Source organism: Miniopterus natalensis, chromosome 16, assembly GCF_054644295.1.
Source record: "Miniopterus natalensis isolate mMinNat1 chromosome 16, mMinNat1.hap1, whole genome shotgun sequence".
In the NCBI taxonomy this organism is placed as follows: Eukaryota; Metazoa; Chordata; class Mammalia; order Chiroptera; family Miniopteridae; genus Miniopterus; species Miniopterus natalensis.
In genome coordinates, this window is record NC_142096.1 from 29,500,020 (window position 1) to 29,514,230 (window position 14,211).

Genomic DNA, 14,211 nt, shown 5'->3' on the forward strand with positions numbered 1-14,211 from the left:
TTGGTTTAATTGAAGGGGTAATATAATGAAATTTAGAACATAAAGAATGACTCTCAGAAACCAGTGCTTTCCCAGGGGCTAGACTTTTTCAAGCCTGGGATTATTGCTTCTCATACCATCACTGGGGCTGGGACCAAGGGTTACTGCCCCCATGCAGTTGTAGAACTAATATGCTGAACAGAGGATAGGACTAGATGATTTCTAATACTACTTCCAAATTCAAGAATGGTTTTCAGTTTGTATCTTGGAAGTTGGGTTTACAATTTACTGATATTACAATATACTTTTGTATTTCCTAACCTCTTACACTTTCAGATAATGTCCATAAAATTAGTATAATAGAAACTTGAAAATGATTTCAATATAGAATATTTCATGAGATGGAATAATATTTTCAGGCCTGGCCATTGAAGTGTTGTGTTCAGAATATACTGTGAAAGTACAATATGCAGAATAGTTACTTATTTTAGTGCATAATTTCCTTTCTGTCTTTTTGTAATTCAAATACATGTATCAGAACAGATACATATATTTTTAAAGAACCCTCAATACAAAGACCAGCAACATGCATTCAGATTTCATTTTAAATAGACTAAACAGATCATGAATATTTATGTGGTTTGGAAGGACTTGTATTCTACACTCTGTATCGCTGAACCAAATAATTATGCAAAGATAGTTTCACTTAAAATTACAAATGCCATATTTTAGTTTGTGTTCAACAGTTTTAATGCATATTGATAATGGAAGGAAATAGCTTCTATTTAAAAACAATACATTTAAGTTGGGAAAATGCCATTACAGCATACTTTAAAATGTTAAAATGGCTGGAATTGTGTTAGGGTAAGAGATAACGAAGGTCCAAATGCTGAGTGATGTTTAAGAACTAGACGTAATTGCCTCTTTTGAAGAGAATATACTTTAAGATTTAGTCTGATGAGTCCTTATGCTCTGATTTATGCATTTATTGTGTTTAGCTTGTCCAGTTTGACCTGCACATGCAATAAAGTGCACGAGGAACTCCAAATAGAGGTTATTATGGGTTAGGAGCCGAGTGACGTATCTCTAATAGGAAATCATTTGAATGGCAATTTAGTTCCTTTATCTTTTCCCATTGTAGATCATACAATTAATCTTTTTAAAAAGTGACTTTGCAGTCATAATGTCTACATAGTACTCTGATAGGCAGTTGGGGATGCAAAAAGCATATTACTAGAAAGGGGATAAAGAACCTGCCTATGAAATAAATAGGCAATAATACAAAGAACACTTACGTATTTTACTAAAACACAGGCTGGTTAGTAAAATACTAATGTCATCACATTCTGGTTAATAGAAAATTTAGGCTTAGGAATCAGATGGACATAGTTTCAAATTTAGGATGAACTACTTCTTTGCTCTGTGTCCTTGCACAACATTTTTAATATCTTTGAACCTCAGTGTCTGTATTTGGAAAATGTACATGTAAAGTGTCTGTTGCATGGGGGAACTTCCTTGATGCTACTCCCCTCGCTTCTTCATCTCATCTCAATGAGATGTCACCCTCGCCAGGTCCAATATACCACTATATATTTGGCATCTGGAATTCAAGTTCCTTTTTTTCACTATAAAAACCTGAAAATACCCATTCAACTATTTGGTTGCTGCAAAATATTTTCCTCCCCTCACTTAAGTCTAGAGGCAATGTTATAAATACACTATTTTTATAGCAAGTATATTATATATTTACTGAAACCTTCAGATAGGATTGGAAATATTTTTACTCTCCTGTTAGAAAGGAAACATCCTCAATAATTGATGTTAATGTTGGTGGAAGAAAAGAACTTGAGGAATAGTTTTTTCTAAGCATACTCTCTTGTAATGTGGAGATAGATTTCTTTCATCTCAAAGATTTAATCTTTATTCCAATTAGGGGTAGGTTTTAAGATTTGCAAGGCGCCAGGGATCATTGGGCCCAGCCCTCTGCTTTCAGCCTGGTAATTCATTATCATGGCAATTCTCAACTAAAGCAACTGAGGTTAAATCGGAAAGGGGAGTGGAGGGCCTATAAAAGGATTCAAGTAGTGTTTATCAAGCTCTCACATGAAGTTGCAATTGGATGTTCTGGGTTGGTGTGCGTTGTTTGTATTTTCTATCCCCCCAACAAATTTCTAATACTTTTTTCAGAACTTCTGTTCTTCTAGTCTGAAGATTTTTCTATTCAGCTGTTAAAGTCTTCTAGGCTCTTTACAGAGCAGGTTAAATTATTAGAGTTTTTGTGGCAAGAATGACTAGTTACCCACCAATTCTATTTCTTTCTCTTCCTGGAGAAGAAATGAAACTACACAAATAAATTACATTCCCCAGCCCCTCTTGTCATTGGTTGTCCATGTGACTGCTTTCTAGCCCAAAGAATGCAAGCAGAGGTGAGGCACTACTTCCAAGCTTCTGCAGAACTTCTACTGGGTCTTCCAGACTCTATCCACTCTACCAGGCTGGAAAGGGGACCACTCATCCCTTTAGAAGAAACCTGTTACAGGTAGAAATATCGGATTAAGAAAAGGGTTTTGGATGACAGTCGCCTCGTTGATAAGATCAGCATTGGACTCTTCCTCAATTAGCAAGACAAAAGTATTTTATTTAACAACTGAGATTTTGTGGTTTAGTCAGTATAGTTGTTAGCATTACTATATTCTATTCGTGCAGCTTAATATCTAAGAGACAAATGTTGTGAAGAAACACATATGTTTTATTCCCCTATTTGTTTAAAATGTACTTCTCTTACATTGTATATATTATGTACAATACAGGGTTGGCAAAAGTAGGTTTACGGTTGTTCGCTGGAAAATAATACAATAATAATAATGCGAGGATAAACTTCATGTTTTGCCTACTCACAACTGTAACCTACTCTTGCCTCTTCCTGTTCATATGAATATATAAATAATGCATACATATATGTATTTATTATATATAGTACATATTACTGCATGAATACTGCATGCATTAAGATGTATTATAAATCATGCCTATATAATATGTATAGTATTGACAGGAATCAAAGGGAAGAGGTCAAGCTACTGCATTGTAGAACTACAAGATTTACTTGCAACACCAGAAAATAGGGCATTTCAAACATATGGAGGTATTACATGAGAACAGAGGAAGTGTTTGCAACAATGGATAGAAGAGCATCTCAAGCACTTAGTGTGATACCATGAGAAGCGCTGTGTGGTATGGGGAGAGTGGCATGTCATTGAATGATACCGTCAAAGTTATTTGTTAGACTGGAGAAGGCGAGCATTTCCTACATGAAGCAAAAAGTGGGGAAAAAGGGAAGGGAGCATCGTGAAGTCGCTGCTAACTCCGTCTAGCAGAGGCATTGGACGTTGCTTGGTGTACATATGTTCTAGAATTAAGAATTTCAGCAATAAAGAGTCAAAATGAGAGAGGTCTTGAATTAAGACTATGGATGTAGGAAAAGCAAAATAGAGGTAGAAGAGAGGGTTTGAAATATGCTATTAAAATTATCAGCCAAAGATCAAGGTTTTATTAAAAACTTATTCTGTGTAGTGTTAAAACCTTGAGATATATTTGTTCATAATAAAGACAGTGACATTGAAAATATTATCTGACCTTGTTAGTGAAATAAAAACTATTCCAGTCACTGATGTATCTTGACCTTGGCTTTTGTATGTTAAAATAATTAATTCTTATCCTCAAGGCAACGTTTGGACAGTAAAACACCCATTATTACAGATGAACATTCCTGGAGTTTTATAACGGGAATTTAGTGTAGTCTTTCCCCACATAATGATCAGTATGTTTCGTTGTGGAAAACATTAAGGTACATATGAACATATGAATAAGAAACAATTGTCTTAAAGCTACTTACCCTGGGAATCAACTGAGTTTCTGCAGTAGTGGTCATGATTTCTGAAATGATTTACTTTTTATTTCTGAGCCTCAGTTTTCTGATCTCTAAATGTAATGAGTTTCTATCTCATGAACTGGGCATTTTCATCTCTTCTTCCAAAAGAAGCTTCCGATAGGGTTCTGTGTCTTTACATAGATATATGTATACCTGTGTATCTAGGTGATTATTTACTTTTGTATAAAAGATTACATGTGTTTATATGTATATTTGTTTACATATATATATGTGTGCATGTAAGCTTTGTGTATATGCATGCTTATGTAAAGAAAGATCGAAAAAGACTTGGACTATGTGTTTACAGATGTATACATAAGGACATAAAGCAGCAAATAGATGCTAGTGGAAGAATTTACAGAGATAGTGGAAGCCAACTAATGCTGGGAACAGCAACATAAATATTGCAGCTTACACTCAATGTTAACATTTCTGATCCTGGGAATTAAATATTTTCAGATCCTGAGAATTAAGGCCTCAGAGAACATATAAACCTGAAATATTCAGGTGGTTGAAGGGGCCATCTTCTCACTTATATATTTGCTTTAATATATAGATACACGATTGATTTAATGAAAACTTCTGAGGAAAATTCCAAACACTATATATATCATTAGCTTTTGGTATGGTTAAAGCTCACATAACATCCATTTCTTCATTTGTAAAACAGATTGATATGTCTGCTCACTCCATCTTCTAAGCTGCAATAATTATGAAATAAACTCCTATGTACGAAGAGAAATTGAATGTTAAAAATGCTATAAAAGACTTGATATTATTATGATTATTGTGAAAGGTACAATACCAAGGTCACTGGTTCTATAAGCCTTTAGAGTATTATGTCAAGTACCCATAGCAGATCATAAATAGAAAGCAGTAACCACAGTGGAAGGAGAAACAAAATGATCCAATGTTTCTATTTCAATAGAGTAGTGGGAAAATTGAAAAGGGGCCCATGCAGAGCCATAAACACAATATTTAAGAGATGGAAAACATGTCTCATGGACAGGAGAAGGGAATTAAGGTGGCTCTGTTTGTAAGATAGAAGAATAAAAGTGGTTAAACGAGCATATAAAGAGAGTCTATCAAAAGATGCCATTATTCTACATGTTTTATTAAAAATAGGAATTGACATGAAGAGAGTTTGAATAAATATAAAATATCATGCATGACAGAGTGGATGCTGAATAGAATAACTATAGAGAGTCATCCAAACTTATTTTTTGAGTATCTATCTATCTATCATCTATCTATCTATCATCTATCTATCTATCATCTATCTATCTATCTATCTATCTATCTATCTATCTATCTATCTATCTATCTATCTATCTATCATCTATCATCTATCTATCTATCATCTATCTATCATCATCTATCTATCTATCTATCTATCTATCTATCTATCTATCTATCTATCATCTATCTATCATCTATCTATCTATCTATCATCTATCTATCATCTATCTATCTATCTATCATCTATCTATCATCTATCTATCATCTATCTATCTATCTATCTATCTATCTATCTATCTATCTATCTATCTATCTATCTATCATCATCTATCTATCATCTATCTATCTATCTATCTATCTATCTATCTATCTATCTATCATCTATCTATCATCATCTATCTATCTATATCTATATCATCTATCATCTATCTATCTATCATCTATCTATCTAATCATCATCATCTATCTATCATCTATCACCTATCTATCTATCATCTATCTATCTATCTATCTATCTATCTATCTATCTATCTATCTATCTATCATCTATCTATCATCTATCTATCTATCTATCTATCTATATCTATCTATCTATCTATCATCTATCATCTATCTATCTATCTATCTATCTATCTATCTATCTATCTATCTATCTATCTATCTATCATCTATCATCTATCTATCTATCATCTATCATCTATCTATCTATCATCTATCTATCTATCTATCTATCTATCTATCTATCTATCTATCTATCTATCTATCTATCTATCTATCATCTATCATCTATCATCTATCTATCTATCATCTATCTATCTATCTATCTATCTATCTATCTATCTATCTATCTATCTATCTATCTATCATCTATCTATCTATCATCATCTATCTATCATCTATCAATCATCTATCATCTATCTATCATCATCTATCATCTATCATTTATCTGTCTATTATCTATGTATCTGTTTTGGGTTATCCTTTGGAAAATCAAGAACTAGATCAATTTATCTATGGAATCACCTCTACTTTTATCATTTCCAGAATAAAGAAATACATTTGCTAATTTCCCTCATTTTTTTAAACTAAATCAATGAGATCAAAGGCAGCTGAATTTATTATTGCTAATAATTTTTTATAATTATTATAAGTACCTAAACTGATTTTGTGTGTGGCTGGCAAAATCTCTGATGATTTTGCTAGTTTTACCTATCAGTGTGTTTAAGGCTATGGGGATGAAATGAAGTAATATAGGAATGTATGTTCAAAATATAGGGGCCTCTACATTAGAACTATTTAAGACAAAGTGAAAAGAGTGCAGATTATTATAAAATGTAGTAAATATTATTCCATGCATTTGTTTAGCCTCTTTGAAAGTGGATAAGGCAATCAAGAGTATCTGAAATATAGACTAAAATAGAATATATTATGGACTATGAAGATAAGATATCTATCTCTGAAGTGATTTATTTTTAATAATATATGATAATTTCCATATTTGAAATTCAAAATCCTCCAGGTCTGTCTTGATTGACTTAAAACGGTCAACAGGCAATCAACAGAAACAGACAATTCAGTTAGGGCAACTAATTGGTTTGAGGACTTTTTATTTCAATAATGACCTTGAGTCCTTGCTGCCTGGGATGCCCTCAGATCATGTCATGGGGCTCTAGTAAAGATCTATCGTCAAATCAATTACAGAAAGCAATGGAACATCTGATCCTTCCCTTGAAATTAACTAGTGAAAGTAGGTCAGCACACCTTCAAATGACACAATGAATTATTATGTTCTCAGTGACCCAGGAAGGAAAGAACTAGTGATTGATGGGAGGGGATATTTAAATGAGAATTGAGCATTTCTGGGACTAAACATGTAGCAATGATCATAAAATCTACCAGAAACTTAAATTTGTTAAAATCATTTATTTTTTCATTGTAGCCGAGGAAGAATTTTCTTCTCATTGTCCTCTATATCCACAACGATAATTCTGGGAAGCTGCCTATATATTGAGGTTATTGCTATACTAGTGAAAAGTAAAACTGTGAGTATACAGATTTTTCAATTTAATTTTTATTATTTGGTAGAGAAAATATACAAAATAGTCTACTGTGTATTAACTGATAAAATTTGTTTCCCATTCTGGCAAGTACAACTAAATAAGGTTAGAAAGATATGGTGGTCAAAGGTGACTAATTTAATGATAGTAATTAATGTGCCAAAATGAAAATTAATATTTGATAGTGGTTTCAGTCTGTAATTATAAATATTTAAACTAAAAAGTAAATAATAGGTACAACTGCTTTTTTTAAAAAAAAAAGTCCCCAATATTTCTTATTTGACTGATAGTTTAGGTAGTTATGTTTTTATATGGGCCCTACAGTCTTTTTCTTTTTTTAAAAATAATAATAACTATAATTTTTCTTTTAATTAAGTGATTTAGCATCTAGGCTAATTATAATGATAAGCTTTAATTTAGAGCTTTATTTTTATGTATCTTTGTAGACAATATAAATTGCAATGTACTTTTATTGCAAATGGCTATAAGATATTAAAACTTTAACTCAAATATTAAATTAAGGAATAATTTTGTTGGGTTCCATGTAAAATGCAAATACTTATAGTACCATTGCCTGTGTAAAAATAGATCCTGATGACTGCAATATGATGGTTAACATGTGGGCTCAGTACCTCAGACTTTGCCTTACCCTTAATTTTGAATTGGGTAGCCTTGGCTAAACTCTTTATTCTTTCCAAGCCTCATTTTCATCATATAGAAGGGTATTCATTGACAGCCTTTGTCTCATAGATTTTTGTGAAGATGACATTTGAAAATCTATATGAGATGGTTAGCCAGGGTCTGGAATGTACTGAACAATTTTAGCTAATATGATGCTCACAGAGTTCACTAATATGTGTTCCTCTATGTTAAATTCTTAAATGTTCCTATTCAATGAACTATGAAGTCTTCAAAGTGGTAATACAGTGTATTTTATTTAATAATGCATGGAGTTTAGTTTTCTTTTACAATTTTGGTGAATTCATTAATAGTCTACCATACTATATTTTTTGAAGCTTTATATAGTACCTAGTATAATATTATGGCTTTGTTTGTATTATGGTGTGACTGAATTAGTAGAGCCTTTAATGTGTGCTGATAGTATAAATTACTATATTATCTTTTTAAGGGATAAACTGTGTTCAGAAAACACATTCCTAAAGTGCCAAATTTCATGTTTTTATGCTCAATGGGATTAATGAATTTTCTATTTTGTTAACACAGACTCTTCTTTTGTTAATGACATGTTAGGCACAGAAAATCTATCTGTGCGTTCAAAAGTTCGTCCCACCCCCTGAATAGAGCAGACCTTTTTATCACCTGTGATTTCTGGGCTTTCTTGGGTGTTAGCACTAGTATTATCACATTCTCAGGGTAGGACCAGGAGGCTGAGAGGAGAATGGGCCCTTTTCCTGCATCTTTCCCTTCCGTCTTAAACAAAGGCCTGGGCTGACAAGGAACTCTCAATTCAGCTGTGCTTTGTGCTTAGCCTGGTCCCGCCTTTAAGAGCCGTAAGATGCTGGAGGGTGTCATAAAAGACCCTGTGGAGTGTTTTTCTCTTCAGAGATCTTGAAGGAAAATGTAACTCTTATCTTTATAGTCTTAGTGGTTAGAGGTCAAAATGGGGAGAAAGCTCTTATGAAGGATCAGGGAGAAAGAGGAGGAAGGAGTGGAACAGTCTTCCACACCAACATGAATTAACCGTAGGAACTTGCAGCTTTAGACAGTGAACTTTAAATGTCTGTTCAGAGCAGCAGTAATTATTATGAAATGTGTAAATAAGCAAGGAAGAAGACAGAACTGGGTACCCCTTCTTCGCCTTGTCCCAAAGAAAAGCAGTTGTTATTTGACAAGCTATTAAAGACCTAGCAATTTGGGAAATGTAGACATAAACATATACACCCTCATAATAATAAAAAAAACATTTCAATGGCATTTGAGGATAGTAGCAGAGCTATGACAAGCAATGCATATTGCAGTTAGCTATTGCCTAGATAATTACTAGATGGATTCAAAGGTCACACAGCAGTGCAGGAAACCTTAACTCTAGGTTAAGCCAAGAGATTCCATTGAGAAGGAACAGGATTGGTGGATAACATTGGTAAAACCTCGATAGCTTTTACCAATAAGGTTAAACTTATAATATATTACTGTTAAAATGCATAAAAGTGTTTCTTGTGGTACTAAACAAAAATCTCTCCTGCAATACACAGCAAAATTAAAAGTGAGACAAAGCAGAATGTGATAAGCAGTGAACCAAGTTAATACATTATCTGCTCAACAATGCTCTAACATTCGAAAGAGAAAGCAGGGAAGGAGAACAGAGCTCTTGTGTTCCAGGACTGCATGGGGCACATAGGAGTTGGAATAAACTTAGAACTAGAGAAATGTTGTCAAGGGCACATACTCAGTGTGGATTTTGTGCCCATGTAGACAGAGACTAAAAACCAAAACATTTTGTACCTAATGTTTAAAAATTCTGTACCAGCAGATATTATGGAGCAAGAATAATACAGGGCACAGAAGAAAACTAATAAAAATGGATAATAAATGGTGAGAAGGAACTAGACAGACCTCATCTGAGAGATAGTGCAAATTCACCGACGTCTTAGGAGGAGGACAGTGGTGCGGAGAAGAGTCAGAGACATGCTGTATATTATTTGTGGTTGACTATATTGGAGATTCAGCTTAAGTTGTCTAGAAACTCTGTGTAGTTTCTTCCATTCTGTACCTTTAGCTATTTTCAATTTTGCATGTGGCCTTCCTATAAAATTATAAACTAAGAACATGGCTGGGTTCGTTTCTGGAATGGTCTAAGCAGTGAGAATGCATTTCACAGTACCTTGGTGAAGCCAATTCTGCCATGGTGGTGATTAGGCAAAGCTACACTCACTGCCCGTGGCAGAAATATTGAGTGGAAGAAAAGACACCTGGTATGCAAATATGGATGATAGTTAAGCAGATAACTGGGCAAATCCAAGATCAGGCTTAATAACGTATATTAGTTTTCCATTACTATATCACCAATTTAGTGGCTTAAATCAGCACAACTCATGATCTCAGTTTCCTTGGGTCAAGATTCCAAGGGTGGCTTGGCTGGCTTCTCCTCTCAGGACTTAATTAGGCTGAAATTGGGGTGTCAGTCAAGACTGCAGTTCTTATTGGAGGCTTGGAATTTCCTCCTAAGCTCCTGTTGTTGGTAGAATTCAGTTCCAAGCAACTGCAGGACAAGGATCCACAGTTTTTTGCCATGTGGTCTTCTCCACAACATGGCCATTGGATTGTTCAAGGCCAACAGATGAGTATCATCCTTACTTTTGGTCTTTTCCTCAGACAAGGCTTGTACTCTGTTTTGAAGTGCTCACCTGACTAGGTCAGACCTCCCCCCCCCCCAATCTCCTTTTTGATGGATTTAAAAACAACTGCAATAGGGACTTTAATTACATCTGTGAAATCCCTTCACCTTTACCATTACAGCATAATGTAATCATGGAGTGAAATCCCATCATGCTCACAAGTCCTGCCCATACTTAAGGGCAGGAATCTTGAGATCCAGCTTAGAATTCTATTACCACATTGCAGGATTGTGTAAGATTGATGTGCAGTGGGATGTCACACAGCTCGGATAACCTCTCGTACTTCTTTTTCTTCATTTCTATGGAGGCTATAAGAATGTTCTGTTTCATAATATTGTATGGACTAAAGGAGGCAATAATTGCAATGTGCTTGATCATAGTAAGTGCTACATAAGTATTTGTAAGAAGAAAATAGTGTTTAAAATAGTTATGGCATATACTGAGCACTCAAGAATGTTAGGGGCTATTATTATTATTTTTTTAATTTTAACTCCTGAAATGAAATGTTTAGCTAGAAACAGTGAGTGGTGTTTGGTTTGTTGCCCTTTTGTGGTTGTGGTTCCAAAGATAAAAATATATTGTGCATTTACCTTCATATTAATACTGAGATTCATACAAATAAGGTATTTGAAATTAGTACCGTATATGTTTTAAATTGCATACTATCTCAATAACCACATGATAATAAGGAATAGTGTGTTTGAAAAACTGATTAATTTCAGGTAATGATTTCTCAGTACACAAGAGACATGGGCAGTTTTTAGTATAATTAGACTTCGAATGCCAAGGTCATGATCAATAAGAGTTAAATGACCATTTGCAAAAGCTTTATATATGGAATTTATACAATCAGATTTGTCTTTAATAAAATCAAACCTCATTGTTAAAAATATAGCTAAAGGGATTATTTGCTAATATCTCCATTCAAACAGTATTTTACCAGAAAGGAGGAGTGTCAATAATTTTTCAAGCAAAAGAAAAAATTTTAGGTTTAATTTGACAAGTGTCAATTTAATTAATAATCAACAAAATGGCATTCTAAATTTCCTTCAGATGGCAGTTCAATGACATCTATTGATTTTGCATTATTGGATTGAATATTGTCATCATTATTTCCATGTGGCATGCTCGGGCAGGAATTGAATTATGCTGTATCACACAAAATTTGCTCTTTCTTTGGGAAATATGTGTATGAATTGTCTTAAATGTTATAAAATTTCATACTGCTATAGCAAGGATCTCTCTCCATATATATTATATAATATTGCATGTATACGTATACCAAATATTTCTCTAACACAGTGTCTAGCTATTAAATTCTTCTTTATTCACTCAGCCTTTACTGATCACCTTCTGCTAAACACTCCGCAGAGCATAATAGACATTCATTGTATGTTATGAAGGACATGAAAAGGGCCTAGGGGTGTGACGTTCAGTGCAGTCTTAAATATGCTAAAGAGGAGGGACATTGTCTCTTTAAGAAACAGGAAGTTCTGACATCTCCACATGGTCACCGAATTCCTTGGAAGTTTTTTCTTTCTTTCTTTCCCTCACATGCCACAGCCCTAACCATGTTGGCTCTATCTCGAAGATATACCCGGAATCTGACCCCGTTTGCCACTGTTGCTGTGACAACCCAAACACAGGCCACCGCTTCCTCCTACCCACACTGAATGGTCCCCAGTTGGTTTTCTGCTTCTGCCTCTGCCCGCTTCCATCTGCTTTCCTTCAGGTTCCCAGTAGTCCCCTGACTGTGCCCGGTGACCCTGGGAGTTTGACTTCCTCTAATACCTTCTCACCACAGCATGTTTCTTGATTCTTCTCTGTAAGCACAGAGGTTTGTGTGCTGGCACCCTATTGTGACCTGTACCACGGACTGTATCGCTTTGGGCTTTGCTCTACCCCCAAAATAAGTGCGCATTCCTTTTATATAACAATTTTAGATAGTAGAATTTGGGGGGCTTGAGGGTAAAATTCTCAATAATTAAAATGATCTTCTCTATAGGTAATGATCCAGTGACCATTACTTACGAAAATGGGTTTATAAAGGATAAGAATAGTAGGAAGCAGCAGTGTCCTAATTCATCTTTTTATCAATTGTGTGGGAAAAAGTGAATGTTGTGATTCTCACCTTTACTCATATTATATAATAATCACAATGTGCCTCTGTAGGCAGCTTTTCTTGGGAAGCTAAAAATAAAATTATAGAGGTACTGGAGGTCACAACAACAGTGTGATTACTACACTACTTCAATCAGTACATATTAATCAAGTTTTGTGAAATATTTTCATTTCTTCAAGTTCCCAATAACCAAATCCCTTCTGCTATCAAAGCCAGATAATTATTAGCCTTATTCCCAAGATGCCATTAACTTTAAATTTTGTATCATACTAATGTATATATCAAAATATTTTGCAATGTTTTTACCTTTCATCGTCTTATATTGAATTATAATTTAGTTGGTTAAGTAACTTAAAGTATTAAAGTGTACAGTAAAAAGACTTCTCAAATACATTTTCTACAAATGAAAAAAGCTTCACAGCCAGGTTTAATCTTCTTTTCTCATTCTCTATGATCTACAATAAAGAAACAGTTCTAAGAGAAAAGAATGACTCAAGGTACATCTATAATGACAGCCATCAAAACAAAACCTAGGTCAGAGACCTGACTTATTGTCACACCTCTGCCCCTTGCAAGCCACTTCACCTCTCTAAGACTCACACTCTCCTCTATAAAACAAAAGGGTTGAACTACATTTAAGTAAAGGCCAACATTTCTTCCAGGCCTAAAATTCTATGACTTTCCATTTAATTCATCTTAACAAAGGAACATTCAATTCATGGGATAGCTTCCTAATTTATTAGTTAATGACTATGGAAAAGAATGTATAAGGGAGGCTCGAAGTGAGAAATCTGTATTTTTCATTTGTCATAAAAATGCAAGTCCTTTGATAACTTATTTAACTTTTTCAGAGATTGATTTTCATATTTGTATGTGCAACTGATAAACTAGATGATTACTAAGCCTATCTCCTGGGCTTTTATTTGCCACTGTTGACACAGTAGCCATTCTCAAGGGTTCAGATGGACCTCTTCCCTCTCCTCCACCAGGCCCCAGTTGCCAGCTCCTCCTGTTTTGTCGTTGTCTCAGCCATGTTCTAGGAAGTACATGAAAACCAATGGGTATTTGGCATGTCCCTGACCATTAATCTTATTCCAACTATTATATGTGTGGGAGGAAACATTATTTGTAAATATTAGGAAAAAACACAAACATTTTGAAATAGACAGTAAAGGAACATTAATAGTTAAGGTAAAAAAATACAAGATGTCAGATAATTTAGTTATTGTTTTCTGTAGTTATGGGTTTTTGATTTAAAGAAATCCTCCTGGATAGTTTCCCAAATGGTATAAGTTTTTCTCAATTTGGAAACTAGAGGTGTACCTACCTACAGAGTTGCCGCTTTCTACATAGGGCACAATATAGTTATGTCTCCCTATATTTGTGAAATACGGTCATTTTATTTTTTGATGAGCACTGTTTAAACTGTATTCTGATCTCTACTTCAACACCCTGGTGTGTGGAGTTTATTTAATTATTTTTTGGAAACACCTTTTGGTTGAAGACTTAAAATCAAAGCATTGAAAG